This window comes from Glycine soja, chromosome 12 (genome assembly GCF_004193775.1).
Source record: "Glycine soja cultivar W05 chromosome 12, ASM419377v2, whole genome shotgun sequence".
Lineage (NCBI taxonomy): Eukaryota > Viridiplantae > Streptophyta > Magnoliopsida > Fabales > Fabaceae > Glycine > Glycine soja.
Genome location: NC_041013.1, coordinates 22,192,562 through 22,198,540, shown reverse-complemented (window position 1 = coordinate 22,198,540; position 5,979 = coordinate 22,192,562).

Genomic DNA, 5,979 nt, shown 5'->3' with positions numbered 1-5,979 from the left:
TTTATCATTCTGTCACAGTATTCATTTTATTATGTACCTTTTCTCTTACATTCATTGTACAAAAAGAATATACAAATTTGAAATTTGTTATATACATATAATTTTTTTAAATAATATTAATATATATATATATATATATATATATATATATATAAAAGAATTCTAGGGGTCGATGGGTCCCCCTGCACTTTGGCTGCACACAATTAAATGACTACTCTCATAATACACTATTGAATGTTGTATTCCCTTTGCTAGGTAGGGGTGAGTGCCTATCTCAAATTAAAGCCTCAAAGCTGCAGTTTTTACATTTGAAAGGAATGATCTTTCTTAACTTTTATTTTACTTTACATTTTTTTTCCTCCCATTATATAGTCTAGGATAGCTGTGGGGTTAACTTGAGCATTTTGATGCATGGAATGGTTGCATGCAAAATTTGTTCTATTGTATTTGTATTACCAAACTTCATAGTATTTTATTCTGAAACATTGTTATTAGTAGTAGTAACTAATTGTTGGGCTTTTTGACAGAAAAATGTTAGTAGTAATTATTTGTTATTTGTTGATAGAAAAAGGTTTTTCCTCTTTCTCTATTTGCATTTGATTCCATTTATTTCCACTTCCAAATCTCATGCTTTTAAAAATTCCTACCTTTCTAAAAATTAATAAATCAAATAAACAAAACAGAAAAATAATTTTATAAAACTAACGATATCCTTAATTAAGGTTGAGTTTTGTGGAAGCACCTACAATGAGGAACCAGAAAAATACTCTGTTATATCATTACCAACAAAGTTATGTTGATTGGGTTTAACATATATTGGAAAGAATGAGTAGCCCATAGTGTTCATGTTTGTAGCCGTACAAAAAAAAAAAATAGATCTCCTCTATGCAATGCTAGACACGGAGGATCATTGTTGTCAATCCAAAAGTGTCCAAATATGGAAGTCCTTGAGGTAAGTTCCAGAACTTTGCTTATCAAGATTTTCATATTTGCCTCTCAACCTCTCTATTCTATAAATGCATTTCAATTATGCACCAGTATTGTATCACACACACATGCCTTTGGACACTGCCAGATGCGTTGACACCTAGAGCTTAGTGTGTATATATCATTTTTCTTCTCCCCTTTCATATGTTGTTTTCGTAGGGTCTTGGTTAGTAATAGTATCATTGGCTAGTGCATTTTGTCTTGACTACTTATTTTAAATATTTCATTAACTTTTTTTCTCTCTATCACATCATAATCATAATGAGGGTTTAGGATAAATTTTTTCATTTTGTTTGTAAACAAATTCAAACGGTTGAATAGAATGTAGGTAAAAATTATTTTATAATCAAGGCGCGTGAGAAATATGCTAGGGGTGATTTTTTTTGTGTAATTGAACGACTTTATACATTTCAATTTGGAATGATAAGGAAACTAATTATTCTTGGCCTCGCTAATGTATAGAATGGAGCCTGAGATTTTTGAAAAGGTTTTCAGGAATTCAATCAATTCACACTTGTGGATGCTAGCATAATGGTATGTGCCATGTGTATTGTCCTTTAAAGTCTTTGTGTATGTAAATTTCACACTTGGATGCTAGTATAACGGTATGCGCCACATGTCTTTTTTTTTTTTTAATGTCTTTGTGTATGTAAGCAAATATATGGTTGGTAACTTTATTCATGTGAATTCCTCACAGTTCAAAAATGAAAGAACTGAACTACCTGTGTATGCATGTAAGCAAATATTCTTGATTTGGCACCTAGGGAACTAAACTTAATTTGGTGCAAACATTATTGGTTATTTGAGAATTGGCTACATTTGCTTATCTTCCTGCAAGGAGTAACACAAAATAAACAATACTTTATATAGATTTATGCATTTTTCCCTTTGAAGAAGAGTTGATATTGATATTATTAAGGGAACTTCTTTCTGAATGAAATGATATGTTCTATAGCTTTAACAATTAAGTGTTATAGTTTTTATGCTTACAATTTATCATGTTACATGGTTTACATTTCAGGTTTAGCTGGTGCCACAGCTGATGTCCATTGTTATGATGTCTTGAATAATAAATGGTCTAGGTGAGCTTAAAACTAAGTTATTCTTTCTCACCTCCATTAAGACTTAATTATTACTTGTATAGACTTGTATACTTTGCATCAGTGCTTAATAAGGGAAATATCATGTAGGATAACTCCCTTTCGAGAACCTCCAACTCCAAGGGTTGCACATGTGGCGATCAACTGCTATAGGAACTATGGTGGTTGTTCAGGTAGCATGGAAATAATATCTTAATGTTGCTTAATTTATTTCTTTTATTTAAATTATTAGCTTAGTTCTTAATGGAATAATGTCATGTTAGTATTAGTCTACTCTATATGGCCTGATTTATTCATATGGGACGTTAATGTATATGAATTTTTTTATATTTAAAAAACACAAATTCTAAGACTGTTCTCTAAAAAATCATCTTAGAATGGTGTTTTGCGAAAACCATCTTAGAACCATCGATATATTTTTTTTTTTTTAAAAATGTATTCTAAGACGGTAGAACCGTCTTATAATGTCGTCTTAGAATGTCTACATTCTAAGACAATTTTTTGAATCCTCAATATATTTTATTTTTTTTTTAAAAAAATATAGTCTAATACGGTTCTCTAAAAAACCGTCTTAGAATGTGTATATTTTTCTAAGACGGTTCTCTAAGAAACCGTCATAAAAAGTGCAAACTTTCTATGACGTTAATTACAACGACGATTAATAATCGACGTAAAAGGCTCAAATTAACCGACATAGAAAGTGTTTTTCGTAATAGTGATATCTTTAAAGGCCTTATGATGTTGGAGGAGCATAGTATTTTCCGATGGTTCTTTGGAGTATATGGAAGGGGAGGAATAGGATGCTATGGGAGAGTAAAAGATAGGAGTCTACTTCATAAAAAACTAACAAAATACTTATAAATAACATACTAATTAAGCATTTTGACAACATAATAAAATAAAATAATAAATCATAAATTTTACAATACTTAAATAACCAAGTCTAATAATGCATTTTTACTAAATAATAACTTGCGGAGGTGATAATAGTGGTAGAATATTCCCATTGAGAGTTTGATGTTGTTGGAGAATAAGAGTTTGATATTGTTAGAGGTGAAGGTTATTTGATTTAGGAACGTACAACACACCAAATTGAGGTATGTTGAACCCTAAATGCACATAAAATAACCAAAAACTACCTACATTTTGATCTAATTTTTTATCTTGTTGACTCATTGACTCAATGGTAAATTCGAGAGTCTATTAAATTTGTATAGAATCTACTTAGTTTACACAGAGTCTATTAAAAGGAAAGTTTGCACACAAATCAATTCATATAGGGTAAGTAGACTCCTAAACTCATAAGAGTTAATGAGTTAACTTGAGAGTTTGATAACCATGCATACAAGTATTGAAGTAGATTGCCAGCCTCTAGTCTTACCAATAAAGAAAAGAGATCAAGACTTGACATAATTTGGAAGCTTAGTGAACCAAATATAGCTTTATTTACTTTTGTTGCCAAATTTTATTTTTAGCTTTATTAGGAGACAAGCAAATTCTGTGGCTCCTAGCCTTGCTGGAACCTCTAATTTTTATGTTGGACATCAAGTCTTTTATCATGTTCCTGATTATATTTATGCTCAGAATTCAATTGAAAATGAAATAAGTTTTTTATCTTAAAAAAAATAATGTAGCCCTAAAAAGGAGAAATTGTAAGTGATTCTGGACTGACATTTAGTCTATGATCTCAATTATTCTCTACATGATACATAGTTAAACATTATTAATTATTTTCTAATAAATTTAAAAACTTATATATATGTATCACATAAAAATTAATTCAAACTATAAATAAATGGTGATTCTAATAATTTCTCACAAAAAAGACAGGTGATGTAAGCAACTTATCACACTTTATGTAATTAACGGGAGCATTCCACGTACTCCTCCCTATCCCATCCAATGCTTAATTAACCAAAAGATGGTCGTGAATGTCTTAAAGGGAATGCTCAAAAGCAGAACCACAGACAAAAGTGTCATAGGTTTCAGGTTCTACGTGAGTTTGAATTTTGAACCTTGACTACTTTTTTTTTCAAATCAAACTTCTTAAACTCAATTAATCAACTTCATCGATTTCATTGGTCACTCAGATTGTACCTTGGGTTCATTCTTAGATTCTTTAATTTAAGTATTAATTAAAATGTTGGGCCCCGATTCTTTAATGATACAGATGCTAAGTGCTTTAATTTTGCATGTTGTGGTTATCTCTACCTTTAGTTGAAGCTGTCAGTCACTTGCGTGAGATGGTCTAGGTGCCTTTTTGATTCTTCAGTTCGTTTCTTGCACGTGTTTGCAACGTGAATCATTTTGTCTCTTTATTATTTGTTTTTTTTGGATATTAATTTCCTTTGACCAAAAACACATTTTGTTGTTTCATGCATGGCCGCAAATGACCATTCTGTCTTTTTCCTTTTATTTTCCAGAGGCACATTCATCATTCGGATATTTCTATGCACCCTTTTCATTTAACATTTTATTGGGGTTGCTCTTTTCCTTCTCCCATTATAAAGTTTCAAACGTGCAAGCATGGAATTCCTGAATACATGCACGCATTCGTACACGTACCCATTATATACACACGCATGTACACGTATAAGGTATACATCCTTTTCAACTTTAAATATTAAACAATTGGGTTGGACTTGGATCATGATTCATGGTTCATGGACCCTGATTTTCTTTTTATTTTTTATTTTTGCTTTCAGTTTAATTAATTAATGTACATCTGTTTTATAAATCTTTACATTATAACAATTTCTTAACTGTTTGTTACTACTTACAAGTTTGGCTTGTGGATTTTTTGGATTACTTCAAAGTCTTTTTTATTTGAAAGGAACTTAAAAGTATTAATTAACCAAATCAATACCCTTTATTTAAAATGTAATAATAAAAAATAAATAATTTATGAATCTTCACTTATAATAATTTTTATGCTAAAAAAGTATTAATAAAATTTAAAATTTTTAGAGAATTAATTAATTCATGGTATAATATCAAAATGTTTGATTTAGAAATCTAAATTTTGGTGATGATTATCGCTTTCATTCTTTTAAATAATATTATAAATTTACACAAAAAGAAATAAATATGCCCATCGTAATCTCCAATAAATTCTTTGACAAAGGAAATTTAGTGATCACAAAAGGCTGCAAAGTTTAATTAGTCGCCCTCAAACTTAGTTTACTTTCCACCATTGACTAGTAAAACATCAGGGTCTTCGCAAACGTACATTTCCAGTCAAAATATATGCAAATATGCTTCCCAGTCAAAATATAACAGATAAACATTGAGGTATTCATGTTACCGTAGTACTATTAAAATCTATAAATTTATTGTACTTAGAATTATTCTATTATGCGATATGCGTTATTTCAAACTTGTATGCTTTATGGAATTTTGCCCAACATAAGAATTAAGATAATTTAATTATCACGGAGAAAATATTATATAAATAAGTTAAATATAGTTTTGTTCTTCTTATTTGGTATAGTTTATAATTTTGATTATTTTATTTTAAAATAAAAATATTTGGTTTTTATATTTTAAAAATGTAATTTTAATTTCTCTATTTTAAAATAATGACGTTTAGTCTCCTACTTTTAAAAATCATAATTTTGATTCAATTCTCAATTTTGTATATATTTTATTTTTTTGTTGTGCTCCAATTAAACTCTAGATCTAACATATTAACATAAAGAAATGATTTAATTACGGTTTAAATATTTTTTTCTTGCAATTTCATGATTTTTGTTTTTCATCCTTGTGACTTGTGATTTTTTGTTTTGTTTTTAGATCTTACAAATAATGTTTGTTTTATTTTTTGTCTTTAAAATATTTTAGATAACACTTTAAATAGTAAAAAAAAATACTTTCTAAAATACTATTTAGATAA